At 45.3% G+C, this 14,322-nt stretch overlaps 1 protein-coding gene across 3 annotated transcripts in view; it reads right to left on the reverse strand.

Annotated features, from left to right (window-relative positions):
- The window catches only part of March10 (membrane associated ring-CH-type finger 10), a 91,218-nt gene extending 87,318 nt beyond the window's left edge, over positions 1 to 3,900 (reverse strand). For 2 of the 3 annotated variants that reach the window (XM_021213702.1, XM_021213703.1), the window contains exons 1-2: positions 3,627 to 3,900; positions 1,250 to 1,330 (exon numbers count right to left, since the gene is read on the reverse strand). The gene's annotated coding sequence lies outside the window, so the exon portion shown is untranslated. Of the gene's footprint in view, positions 1 to 1,249; positions 1,331 to 3,626 lie in introns of those variants that run through there. The other variant, XM_029546299.1, reaches the window with a different exon arrangement.
- Between the last annotated feature and the right edge of the window lie 10,422 nt (positions 3,901 to 14,322).

The following is a 14,322-nucleotide window of genomic DNA, read 5'->3' on the forward strand; positions in this document are numbered from 1 at the left end:
GCCAGTGCTGGCGCATTGGTAACAACTCAAGTAGAAGCAGAGTGGGTACTGCACAGAGAAAGTGGACTGGGGACAAAACCATTAACATGTAAAATGTAAGGAAAAGATGGTCAAATAGAAACTCTGTAAAGGACCCCAGGGGCAGGGGGGAAGCCCAGTGGGTGTTGGGTCATTGATGCTAAAGAGGCATTTCCAGGAGGAGGCTGTTAATACCCCTTGCAAGGGCAATGCTGGACCACAAGGCTGAAGTTACATTGTACTAGCTGTTACTAGCTGTCCTTGCTGAACACATGGCAAAGATGTGTCTTGATTTCAAGAAAGTAGACTTTGGTTGGTATGGTCTAATTTGTGACCATAATGTAACAGAGCTCACAGTATAAAATAGCATAGTTTGTACTGAGACCACCAGGCCTCATCAAGAGGATCATGGGAGCCCATCTCCAATTCCTGTTTGTCATTCTCTGGAGCTCTTTCATGACTTGCTACACATCTTTTTAATGGCTAACTAGAGTGCCCTCTCAGCTCCACGGGAATGGCAGGCACAGCCGCCAAGTGTTCCTTCCCTCCTCCCCTTTATTCCCTGTGAGTAGCTATTGACAGTCAGCGTGTACCTGACTCATGGTGACCCATCAGTGTCTCGCCTGGAAGTTAGGAAATCTTGCAAGGTTTATCATCTACCCCTGAGTAGCATGGATAATGTCCTCGTCCCCAGGGGGATTACTTTTTACTTAAGATAGACAGTGAGTCTGAGACTTAGGATCTCAAAGATAGACTGTGGTTTATAAAACTAAGTAGGATTTTGCTTCTCCCCTCTTAAAACTAGCCAATAATTCTCCCCTTGATAAGAATCAAGTTGACAAACCAACCTTTGTCCTGAAGTCCCAGCCTGACCCGGCTCTATGGACCCCCACCCCACCCCACATAGCATGCTTAGCTATGTTCTCTTGAAGACTTCAGGGCAGTTTGGACTTGCTTTCTTTTGGCTCAGGATGGTCGGGTGAGTGGTTCCCCATCTTGCACTTCCAGAGGCATGTGGCTCTGCCCTCATCACCTCTTTTTTCTTAAATTTATCGGTAACTGTGTTGATCAGACTTCCATGACTAACAGGTACCCGAGGCAGGTAAAGACTCACTAAAGACTGTGTGTGTGTGTGTGTGTGTGTGTGTGTGTGTGTGTGTGTGCATTTCAGCAGACATTCATGGGCTATCATTTTCAAAGATCACACTTAACTTTTCATATAAATTTGTACCTGCATAGAATGAAGTCTGTTCCCCTTTTTTCAGAAAAAAACGATGGGGTTAAAAACAGAAAGATGGGTCCCCTGCTGCTCCTGTTGGAGAGAGAAGCCTGTCTGAATATTAATCAGGCAGAGAACATCGGGATTCATAAGGAAACTATGTTAATGGCCACGAAGGACACAGCCCACAGTCCAGCTGGATGAAACATTGTAGGTACACAGTTAACACAGCAAAGCCAGTTAATCAATCCTGGCCTCAGGGTGGTATAATTTAAGGAAGGTTCTTAGTCAGAAGGCATGAAATAACCTGGCCTGAAGAGGCAGGAAATAGTACCACTGAAAGAAAGACTTGCTAAGTCTTCCAGACTTTACAATCATCTGCAAAAGAAAGAACTTTAACACTGCCCATGAGAGATTCTCCCCCACCCACCACAAGCTCCCATGACACTGCATTTCACTGTAAAATAAATAGTTGAAACACCACCGTGCCACATGTAGTTTCTTATTTAACTATATCAAGACCCTATGAAATTAATCAATCTGTTCCCTTGGTGTCTGTCCTATTAGACAGAAGATTATCTCAGACTAGGAAAATAGTCTCCAGAGGAACTTTTAGGGTGCATTACAAGTTTGAAAAACTGACCAGAATAAATGAGAAACAGAAATAACTACATAGGAATAAATCTAGAGGAAATAATGCTTAATTCTCAGAGTGCCTTTTTGTGGCCTACTCAACCAGATGGCCATTTGAAGCCAAGGATTTTTTTTTTTTTTCAGATAGAGGCAGGTGCTAGAGTGCTTGGGGGAGGGGAAGAGAAACTGTGGGCCAGGCGAGATTCCGAGATCACAACCCGTGCTGTCTTCCATTCTCACCTTTGAACTGCTTTTCTTTCTGAAAATCACGCATGATCATGTGTACGTCTGTTGTAAGCTTCTGGTGACAAAGCACTGAATCAGGCCTGTGTTTTAGAAATTGGTGTGCGATGCCATGCTAAGGAGAGGGAAAGGGCCAGGGATGAGGAGGTGCGTGAGGTGGGGAGAGGAAGGAAGCGAGTGATTCTGCCAGGCCTCAAAATTCCACGCATCTGTGAAATTTCAATGAGGAATATTCTAAGAACTCTGTGACATTTGAATTCCTCTCTAGCATAAATTTCCAGGGAATTCAGACTGAGACACCCTGACTAAGGAGAACAGGAATAAGGACAGAATATATTCCATTCTCTAAAAGCATCACATGTGTGTGCATACATGCACATGTGCATGCCTGTGTATATGCTGTCTCCTTTTTCTGTGACTATATTTGTTAAAAAACAAACCAACAAACAAAAACCCAAAAGATTAAAAGCCAAACCTGACCTGAAAGAAGTGCTTTTAAAATAAGCTATCTTACTATTTTCTTGCTATGCTCTCTGTGAAATATCATTAAAACTATACTGTCAGCTGGGCGTGGTGGCGCACGCCTTTAATCCCAGCACTCGGGAGGCAGGCGGATTTCTGAGTTCAAGGCCAGCCTGGTCTACAAAGTGAGTTCCAGGATAGCCAGAGCTATACAGAGAAACTCTGTCTCAAAAACAAAACAAAACAGAACAAAAACCTATACTGTCTTGATTTTGGCAAATAAGCAAAATGTAAATTTAACCTCTCTGTACTGAAGCTTCGTTTGAGGCAAGATCTAAATAGTTGTGTTACTACCTGACAACCAGGTCTATAAATTCCTCCATGTCCATGAGTGGGTGCTTAGAAGAAGAATTTCAGAAGACTTTAATCTTTTCCACAATGAATTAATTTGTAATGTCAAGGATTACAGGATTTGTTTCAATTTTAGTTTGGGAAAAAAAAAATCTTAGTTTTTTTTTTTTTTTTTAATATCACTTTATAAACTTGTGCTGAATAAAGTTTAGTTGACTTAGGCTCGGTTTATACTTCAGAGGCTGAGGGCTTGAGGCAGGGTGGTGGCAAGAGAGGGTGACTGTTGCAATTTAACGTAGGAAATAATGGTTGCATAAAGGGGTGTATGAGAGACCTAGCTAACGTACACAGACTATTAAGCCCAGAGCAGAGACTGTGTAATTGGAAAAATGAAAAGAACATCACAAATTTGACAAGCGATTGGGTTCTACCATTAATAATACCATCGTTTCCACACTCAAAAGCTGTTTCCTGGACTTGTAGACCAATGTAGCTGTGCGGGAGTTGGGGGTGGGGGAGCTACCAGTGTACAAAAACCGACTAGACTCCCGTTAAATCTGTTCCTTTGAGGTAGAAACAAACTGGAGCTAGTGTTAGCCAGAAGAAGAGCAGAGGGCACTAAGAAGTCTGATTTCCCTTCAGAATCTTTTAAGTTTTAAAGGTAAAGTTGATCCTCAGTTCTGGAGCAGGTGCCCTTTACCTTGGGGATCAGCACTTTCACCCCTCACAAGGGGCTAAAGGGGCCAGGGGGCGGAGCGGGTGGGCAGGCTCACAGCAGAAGAGCCGCCCATCAATCGTGCGTGGGGCCGGTCCTGGGCTCCTCTTCCTCCCCCACCCCTCACGTCTTCCCTTCTTCTAGCGGCCCCTCTTCCTTCTCCTCCCGGGAGGCAGCCGTCCTCCGAGGCCTCCGGGCCTTTCTTGGGGTGGAGACGGTGGGGGCGGCTGCCTGGCGTCCTCCCGTTTCCTTGGCAACCGGGCCTCCCTCCTCGCGCGGAGCCTGTGCCACTAGTTGCGAGGGATCGTGAGGGTGGGGCAGGGCTACGGCCTCGGGGGTCCCGAGTCCACACGTGGGCGGCCCTGCCGGTTGCCGTGGGAACGAGAAGGGATGCAGTTGAGAAAGGAAAGCAGTGATGGCGGCGGGCTTGGAAGAGATGCTCTAGGAATAGGCACTCTGATTTTGTCTGTGTTCACACCCAGACTCCGTGTTATTTCTTATAAGATGAAGATTAGAAAATGGGAGAGGAAAAAAATTAAATAAAACAGTAAAGGGAATAAATGGAAAGAAGAAAAAATACTGCACTTCTTGAAATGGTTGCTGTACAGGGATCTTCAGGCCGAATGTTCCGATCAGAGCAAAAATAAACAATTAAGGGAGGCACCTGACCAGCTTCAGAACGGAGACTGAAAGCTGGCCTCTTAGTTAGCAGTAGTCATTATGGGCTTGTCCAGGAGAGAGGAGTTTGGAGATTTAGACCAGTGCCCACCAGGTTCTTGGTTTACATCACTGTTTCTAGGCTGCGTTTATTTTTCACTGAGGGGCTAATAGGCAGCCTTGAGTCTTCTATTTCTTTTTCATATTTAGGTCCTCAGTACCTTGCTGGCTGATGTCACCTAAGGGCATTTAGACTGGGCAGAGAGCAAAGAAGATAGACAATAGAAATTGTGGGAACTTTCACCAGTGTCCCAGAGTCCCCACATGTCTGGGGTCCAGGAGACTTCTATGCAGCCCCTGTAAGCCCACATTCAGGTGGTGGCTTTGTGTTGGCAGTATGACACCCTTTCTATTCTTATCACTACCACCCCTAATTTAGGACTCCGTGGTCTCTGAACTGGATTGATGTTTGGACCTTTCAAGGACACTCTGAGCCCCTGTCAGTCATACCCCAGGCCCACCTTTCCCTGTGCCACATAAGCAGCCTAGATCCCATGTCTTAATCACCAACAAGCCACTCTCAGACTCCGGCACTGCCTAAGAAGTGAGCCCCAGACTCTGGACTGCGACTGTCCCTATTTGTTCCCCAGGACTTGCTTTCTTGGTTTTGTCCTTGAGTCATTCCTTGCCAGTTGGGGCTCTAGGGCATGCCAAACCCTCCTTCTCACCTTCATGCCAACTTCTAAGACATATCTTGAGCAACACAGAGTCTAGACAAAATATGCCTTGGGGAAGTCTTTGTTTTGGGCTCTTTCTCATCTGACCTTCATTGCTCTCCCTTTCCAAACCATTTTCTATTATTAGTATGTTTAAAGATTTTTATTACATCTTATTTTTATTGGATGTGTGAGAGGGAAAACATGCCCCAGTGCGTGGAAGGGGAGGTCAATTTTCTGGAGCCTGTTCTCTCCTACCGTGTGGCTCCCAGTGACCAAACCCAGGTTGTCGGGCTTGGTGGCAGGTACTTTTTACCTGCTGAGCCATTCTGCAACACCATGTTCTAGTCTTGTTCTCAGTTGGCTAACAAAGATTCTGTATTAAATCATTGACTGGTAAAGATATAACATGGAACCTCTTTCCATGGTCTTTGCTGTTCAAAGGACTATAATTAAGGACCCCAAGTTTTAGATGCTTTCTGGGGATGTAGCTCAGTGCCTGTCTGGCTTGAAGCTCTGGGTTTGACCCTTAGAGTGGATGTGATGACAGGTGCCTGAAATCCCAGTTCTTAGAGGAAGTAAAGGCCTTCTAGGGAAACCTCCTAACTCTGTGTGTGGGGGGAGGGGGGTTGTGGGGATTGCAACTCTAGTAGTAAAATGAGAAGCAGGAAGCTTGCTGTTAGAGACGAAGGACCTAACTCAAAAATGATAGCAGTAATGGTCATTAGTGGTAGTTATTGTTACTGATTAACAGAGGAGGACATTAAGGACTAAGAGAGATAGTTGAATAGAGAGGACATAGCCAAGGACTCCTGACAAGGAGTGGACCCAGAGCCCGGAAGAAGACCCCCATTCCCAACAGATTGATGCTGCCCACTAAGTAAGACAAAAGAAAATACCATACTGGAGCATATTAGGTGTGGATTTTCATTTTCTCTTTTAAGAGCTAGAGAAAAAGAAGTAAATTTCACCCCCAAAAGGCTGTTGTGGGGTTTAAATGAGAGAAGACAAACATTAATTGGTAGTTTCATTTTCCAAGGCACATTTTACTGCTATAACACAAAGTATAAGGCTTAGAGAAGTTACTTGTCTCAGCATGAAACATTCCTAAACTTAAAAAAAAAAAAAGATTTATTATATGTAAGTACACTGTAGCTATCTTTAGATACTCCAGAAGAGGGAGTCAGTTCTCATTATGGATGGTTGTGAGCCACCATGTGGCTGTGGGATTTGAACTCATGACCTTCAGTCATGTGCTCTTACCCGCTGAGCCATCTCTCCAGCCCCTTTGCTTTGTTTTTGTTGTTGTTATTTTGTGGGGTTCTTAGGGGGTCAGGTCATGACTGCACTACCCAGGCTGACGTCAGATTCTTGGTTCTCCTACCTTCGCCTCCCCAGTGCTGGGGTTACAGATGCCAGCACACCTGGAAGAAAGCATCCTGCCTTTGAGAGAAAGAGGCAGTGGCAAAGATCAGTTCCTAAGGAAGCTACAGAGCAACTCAGACAGTCAGCTTTTCGGGGGTAAACTTAACCTTGACATGAAAATTACAAAGCAGGTCAGTTCCTGTACTAAAAAGCAAGTGTGGCCAAAGAGAGCCATGGAGGCCTGAGAGAAGAAACTTTCTGTGGAAGGAAGCATCCTAATCGCCTTTACTTTTTGCGCAGTGCCCCTGGTAACTGAGGAGAGGAAAGGGGCTTAAATAGGCATGGGTTCTAATCACCGAGATGACTTGTATTTGCAAATAAGGCACAAGAAATTCTTTACTTTAATCTAAGAATTCTGCAAAGGGCAACCTGAAGTGTAACGTTTCAGGTGAAGTCTGTGGAGTTTTCAAAACAACAACGAAATAAAGTATTTAATCCAGAGCAAAATGTGAACTGTCAGGAGGCTCTTCTAAGACTGCCATGCCATCCATGTTCATGGGGACTTGGCACAGGTACTCAATAGTGTTGAAATAGCCAATCCTACCACACACACACACACACACACACACACACACACAGAGAGAGAGAGAGAGAGAGAGAGAGAGAGAGAGAGACAGAGACAGAGACAGAGACAGAGACACAGAGAGAGACAGAGAGGCAGAGACAGAGAGAGACAGAGACAGAGAGACAGAGACAGACAGAGAGACAGAGAAACAGGGGAGGGGAGGGGGAGAGAGGGAGGCAGGGAGGGAAGGGGACAGATTACTAACTAACTAAGGTCCTTGTAAGAGTACAATTAGGAGCTTCTACAGGCCACAGAGCTTTGTGCCAGGTGGCCTCCCTCGAAACGCTTAGACAGGGTCATTTTGCCTTGAGTCTTCCATGACTAATGAGTTCCTGTTCTCATCAGCTGAGGTCACTGTGTTGCCTTCACTCATGCCTGGCACGAACCATGCTTGTAGTTCGTTAAAATCATTCTACCCTGGGTGTGGTGGTGCATCTTGTAATCCCAGCACTCTGGAGGTGGAAGCAGGAAGATTGTGAGACTCATGGCCAGTCTGGGCTACATGAGACCCTGTTCAAAACACAAACCAACAGGATCCCGGAGAGACGGCTCAGTGGTCAAGAGCACTTGCTGCCCTTCCAGAAGGCCCCAGTTCAGTTCTTGTTTCTCATGTCGGGCAGCTCACAACTCCCTCTGTCTCTGTCTCTCGGGATCTGACACCACCTTCTGCCTATAAGGGCATCCATAAAGGTGTGACATGCATACACACAGACATAGATAAATAAAATCTAATTGCAATTACAAAACTAAGCAAGGAGAGGAGCCCTTTGGGAGCTTTCCTGAGGAGGGAAAGTGAGAAGGCATGTTGGCCTTCAGAATAACTTTCTAAAAACTAAAATACTTTTTATTATTTTGTGTATGGTGGAGAGCATGTGCCATGGTGCATGTGTGGAGCATGGAGGACAACTTGGAGGAGTTGGTTCTCTTCCTCCATCGTGTGGGTCCCAGGGATCAAACTTTGGTCATCAGGTGTGGTGGCTTAGCCAGATAAACCATCTTACCAGCCCCTGAATAATTTTCAAAACTAGCTAAGGACTGAGTATGTCATAGGCTGTGGTGATATTCTGCATTCACCTTACAGTCATGTCATTGTGGCAATCTGTTAATGCCATCCATTAAAAGCAGACATATTAGTCATTATGATGGGGGTGGTGGTGGGCTGGGTAGTGAGATAGCTCAGTTGGTGAATTGCCTTTTGCACACACACATAGCATGAGGGTCTGAGATAGGATCCTAGGATTCATGTCCAAAGCTAGGTGTGTGTGGTCACATGCATCTGTAATGCAGCATGACTGGAACGTGGGAGGCTGTGGGTTGGGTGTGGAGACAGGTGGATCCCCAGAACTCACTGGCCAGCTAGTCTACCCAAGCTCTGAACTCTGGCTTCAGTGAGATACCCTGTCTTGAAAGATAAGGTGGTAAAGGAAGGTACTTAACATCTGCCTATGGCCTTGACACTTGTGAGCATACACATGCATGTGTACCAGCACATGCACACACAGACACAGACACATACATACACACTGCACACATACATTCACACACACAAACACAAGACTAGAATGCTTAGTAGGTCATTGAAGAGTCAGGATTTGCTTCTTGGTTTTTATAGGTTCAAGAACTCATGTGTGTGTGTGTGTGTGGGGGGTGTCCCTGCAAACTCCATTACTCTGCAGAGTAATGATCCGCATGAGGCAAAAATAAAATCTGGTTCAGCACGACTTAGTAGCCAGTGTTGGTTTAGACCTCTAGAGTCGGATAGTGGACAGTTTATTTTAGACACATTTAAGTAAAGTACAATATTGATCTCAATTCCATGTGTACAACAAAGCTTTAGGCATGACATCATCAAAACTCTTTAGCAAAGTACATGTGACCTCTTCCATAAAGATTGGTTCTCTAGGTTTAAGGGCTAGGGGAGGATCAGGTGTGATCTCAGTCATATAATGATCACCAAGCTACAAAGCACGTGTGACATCTCTCCTAAAGATGGCTTCAAGTGATTGAGAAACAGTGCTTAAAATAAAGGGGGAAGGATCTGGGGTAAGCACAATAGTCTGAGGACCTGGGCGTGGCCTGGCCCTACACATAGCACCCCCCACCCCAGCCTTCTGGGTGGGAGACAGGTACCCATCCCTTCCACTGAAGAGACAAGCCTGTGTGTTTAACATTTCTGGTTTCCCTGTCGCTTATCTGTGGGCCCGAGATCCTCATGCCCTCTACACATTTGTGCAAGCATGTGTGTGCATGTACAGTTGTGCATGTGTATGTCAGAGAATAACTTCAGGTGTCACTCCTGGGATTTGCCAGTCTTCTCTCATCTCACCATTGCTGGGATGACCACAGCATGGTCCACTGTGCTCTGCTTTTCGTATGGATTCTGGAGATCTGAACCCGGGCCCACACAAGCGTGAAGCTAGCACTTTATCGACAGAGGTGTCTCCCCAGCCCCAGGAATCCATTTTTGTTAACTCATAATCAATCATTTAGGAACTGATTCTCAGTGATTTTGCTATCAATTTTTTTCCCAGAGAATAAATCTGGCACATTGACCCTTGTTAGGCATGCAAGGTGCTCTCTCTTTGTGGAAAGGCATCCCCAGGAGGCTGAATTAAAGATCAGAAGACTAGATGTATATTGAATTAGATTTAAGGGAATTGTGTGTTTGTTCTTAGGGGATTTATCCAGCAGCAGGAGACCTTGAGGAATAACCTTCCTCCTACCCAGGGCATCTCCATCTGATAACTGATCTGGTTGATTTCCTTCCAAGCTTTTGGAGACTTCACGACGACATCATGCTTCAGTGAGGTTCTCTCTTGCTGAGCTTCACGGGGCTGTCCCTCTTCCATTTACTCTATCAGCAGCGTAGTATGGCTTCAAGAGAACTTAGGTTAAATTCACAGCAGTGGCATTTGTGGCTTGAGAGCAAACAGCTTTTTATCACTTTTTCAAACCTGAAGACCCACAGAGTTGGGAGTAGAATAATCAGGGCCTCCTCTCCTGTGAGAATGAATGGAACACTGAAGGCCGAGTTCCTGGTGGTGTGCCTTGTAAGTGATCCCTGCCCAACACCCAGTCCCGATGGCCATTGATTACATTCAGGTGTACATTGACACCCAAAGATACATATCCACCACATCAAAGAATGCTTTCAGAGGCTTATTATGTCTTTAAAACATTGCTATTATCCCTGTGGCTAATTTTTAGGTTGCATTTCAGAGACCCCTTTTACTAAGACCTCTTCTGTAACAGGGAGGGAGGGTGGATCTCATTTGAGGCTTGCAGCCATCCATGAACGATATGAAACTTAGTAACGCCGGTTGGGTTTCCAAAGATCAGATGTTCCCAATCCAATTCTTCTGTGGAATAAAGTAGACTCTGTTAGAAATTGGCACACGCCCTACAATTAATTTCTTAATAAAGCATGTCCTGTAGGAGAGCTCTTAGAACTTCCCTCTGTTGGAGTTGTAGCTGGTCTGCTGTACTGTCTTACAAAGAGGAAACGGATTCATTAGACAGCTTGGATCCCCCAGTGCTGAAATGCTTCTCAGAAGTTCCATTAAACCTTATTGCTTTATCTATTTTGGAAAATTTGGAGTATTCAGAACCTTTCATTATGGCAATTAATGCCTCTAATGTAAGATTGGATTTGATTACAAGAACTCTGAACAAATATATTGCTTTTTTTTTTTTTAATTTCTGAAAAATGGTTACCGAAGGAAAGAATTTGACTTCTGTCCAGAAGGAATATCTGACTTGCTTGGACTTCAGATAAGCTCAGGCCATGCATGTTTAGCCAAGAGCGCAAGTTATGGGCTTATCTTCAAGCCCTGCCTGTATGAGGCTCAGCCTTCAGAAGCTATGACCGCAGCAAGGATCCCACATGGGGAATAACAGTGAACTAGGCAAGCAGTAGAGTACTTGCCTAGTGTGTGCAAGGTTTCAGGTTTTATCTCCAGATCTGGGGGGTGGGGGTGGGGGGAGACACATGAGCAGTAAATAGGTTTCTGGACAAATTAAATGCTCAGGCCAAAGCAAACAAACAAAAGAGACACTTATCAAGAAGCCAGGGAGCACAAGCGCCAAGCACATCCCGGGCCTTGGTGGACTATGCTATAGCATTGTATTCAGGCAAAAGGGCAGAGCAAGTGAGGAAAACCAGAGCTGAAAAATACAAAACCAAACAGAAAACCCCCAGAGCGGTCGGTCGGTCAGGGGAGCTGAGGTAGAGCCTTCTTTCTAAGCTCTGGTCTTGAGATGTTCGCTTCATGGAGCTTTGGCTCTGAGGTGTGCCCTTCACTCCTCCCAGGGATGGTGTAGGGAGCATACAGATGGACATCCATCCCTGACATAAAACATCTCTGACACTTGCCTTCTTGTCTTCTTCTCATCATTTTTATATGATGTCTGTGCATGAGTGTGAGCATGTGTGTATGTGATACATGTGTGTGACTGTTACATGCTATGGCTCATGTGTGGAGGTCAAAGGACAACTTTGTGTATTGGTCCTGACTTTCCATCTTGGTTGACTCAGGCTCTCTTGTTTGCTTCTTGTGTTCCAGGCTAGCTGGCCCCAGAGTCTCCAGGCACTCCCCCACCTCTGCCTCCTATCTCCCCTTAGAAACACTGGGATTACAGACATGCATTACTGTGGTCTGGCTTTACATGGCATCTGGCGATTCAAACTCAGGTCCTCATGCTTGCCTAGCGAGTGATTTTTTTCCCACTGAACTCTGCCCCCAAACCCCAGCCCAGAAACCTTTCTTGGTTCTCTTGTTGTTTCTGTAATGCCACAGATGACAACAGATGAGCCACTCTCTCTCATTTCTCCCCTATTGCATTGCCTTTTCGAGACATGAGCACAGCGGGTCACTTCCCCTTGGTCTGGGCTAAGGGTGTTTTGGGGCAGCGCAAGTATCTATCTGCCAGGCACGGGTGGGAACTAGACTTGGGATAGCCAGGAGTGGGAGGGAGGGGATAGAACAAAGTGTGGTTATTGGAGCTTGCCACCCTCAGTCAAGGCTGTGGATACCAAATGTGTTTGTTTGATTGGCAAATAATTATTGAATGGCTATAAGTGGCAAAGATGACTTATATCTGCACAAATCAATAAATACCAACAGGTGGTAAGTAGTATTTGCTAATAGGGAATAGTGACAGGGAAATATTGGGAGTCATGGTGGGGAGAGTGGGAAGCTATTGGAATGGGGTAGTTGAAGGTGGTCTTGCTGGGTGAGACTTAAAGGATAAGAAGGACTCCAGGGATGGGGATAATGGGATTGGGAAAGTCTTCAGGCAAAAGAAAGCTTAGAGATCAGGGGAACAAAGGGAAGCCAGGGGCTGAGGGCCCATGTGAGGAGAAAGTGACAAGGCTTGGAGAGATGGGACTGGCCTTTACTCCAAGCACCACAGAAAGCCACAGGAGAGGGGTTTTGTTGTTTTTTGGGGGTGGTGGTGGTGGTGTTTTTGGTTTTTAAAGTATTACATTTATTTATTTATTTATTTATTTATTTATTTATTTATTTATTTATTGTGTGTGTGTGTGTGTGTGTGTGACACAGATGTATTTGTGTTACCACACCTAGATGTAGAAGTCAGAGGACAACTTTCAGGAGTTGGTTCTCTCTACCGTGTGTGATCCAGAGTTCAAACTGAGGTCATCAGGCCTGCAACAGGCTTCTTTTTTGTTTGTTTGTTTGTTTGTTTGTTTTGTTTTTTTGAGACAGGGTTTCTCTGTGTAGCTCTGGCTGTCCTGGAACTCACTTTGTAGACCAGGCTGGCCTCGAACTCAGAAATCTGCCTGCCTCTGCCTCCCGAGTGCTGGGATTAAAGGCGTNGCCTGCCTCTGCCTCCCGAGTGCTGGGATTAAAGGCGTGCGCCACCACGCCCGGCTGCAACAGGCTTCTTTACCTGCTGTTCTTTCCGTGGTACCAGAGACAGAACGGTGGCCTGTCACACACCCGGAAAGCAGTTAGCCACCGAGCTGCATCCCTAGCTTTTCACACTGTCCCTGCTCCATGCCTTGATTTTTTTTTAAAGATTTATTTATTTATTATATGTAAGTACACTGTAGCTGTCTTCAGACACTCCAGAAGAGGGCATCAGATCTTGTTACGGATGGTTGTGAGCCACCATGTAGTTGCTGGGATTTGAACTCCGGACCTTCGGAAGAGCAGACAGGTGCTCTTACCCACTGAGCCATCTCACCAGCCCCATGATTTCTAAGTGTTTGTGTACCTCAGCATCTGCATGGGTGCATGCATTCATGCTCACCCGCGGGCATTTCTGACATCTCATGTGAGCCATTTTATTTACATCTACCAGGAAGTTCATCACCAGAAATAATAGTTACGACCTCATGATTCCTAGTCTGGTCTTTAAGGAAACTTCAAGTTGTCATTCAAGCAAAGTGTGTTATCAATCGATAGGAGAAAGATCTTGAAGGCTAAAGCATCAGGTACTTCTCCTAGTTCTAGGACAGACACACAGCCCTATGTCCTGCACTGATATGTTACATATATCCTGATTGTTAATGTATAGCCTCTCCTTATAGCCTTTCCTTGTCACATTTGTGTGTGTATGTGTGTATCTCCATGAGTGTGATCTCTGTAACTCTGTGAGTGTGTATCTCTTTTTCTCTCTCTCTCCATGTGTGTGTGTATCTCTCTGTGTGTATCTGTGTGTGTATGTGTGTGTATCTCTATGTGTGTGCATTTTTCTCTCTTCATGTATGTGTGTATCTGTGTGTGTGTGTATACCTCTCTGTGTAGCTGTGTGTATATCTCTATGTGTGTGATTTCTGTAACTCTGTGTGTGTATCTCTTTCTCTCTGTCTCCATGTGTGTGTGTGTGTGTGTGTGTGCACCTGTGTGAATAAACAAATGTCATTGGGTATCTTCCTCAGTTACTTGCTATCATACATGCTCTTAAGAAATTTTTTTTTGAGACAGTATCATGTACCCCCACCTGGCCTCAACCTTGCTTGCTGTCGGCATTTCCTGAGTACTGGGATAACAGGCATTCACTCCCAGACCCAGTTATGCGGGTGATGGGCCCAGGCTTCCCGTATGCTAGGCAAGTACTTCTCCTTTGAGTGACATCTCTATTCCTCCACTTTGTTTTTTGGGACTGGGCTTTCACTGAACCCAGAATTTACTAGATTAGCCATGGAGCCACAGGGATCTTATCTCCCTCTGTCACTCCCCCAGTGCTGGGTTTACATATACACAGTGCCTGCCTAGATTTTTTTTTTTTAAATGGGTGCTGGGGATTCAAACTCAGGTCCTCATGCTTGCACAACAAACATGTGATCTGCTAA

This window comes from Mus pahari, chromosome 14, assembly GCF_900095145.1.
Source record: "Mus pahari chromosome 14, PAHARI_EIJ_v1.1, whole genome shotgun sequence".
NCBI lineage: Eukaryota > Metazoa > Chordata > Mammalia > Rodentia > Muridae > Mus > Mus pahari.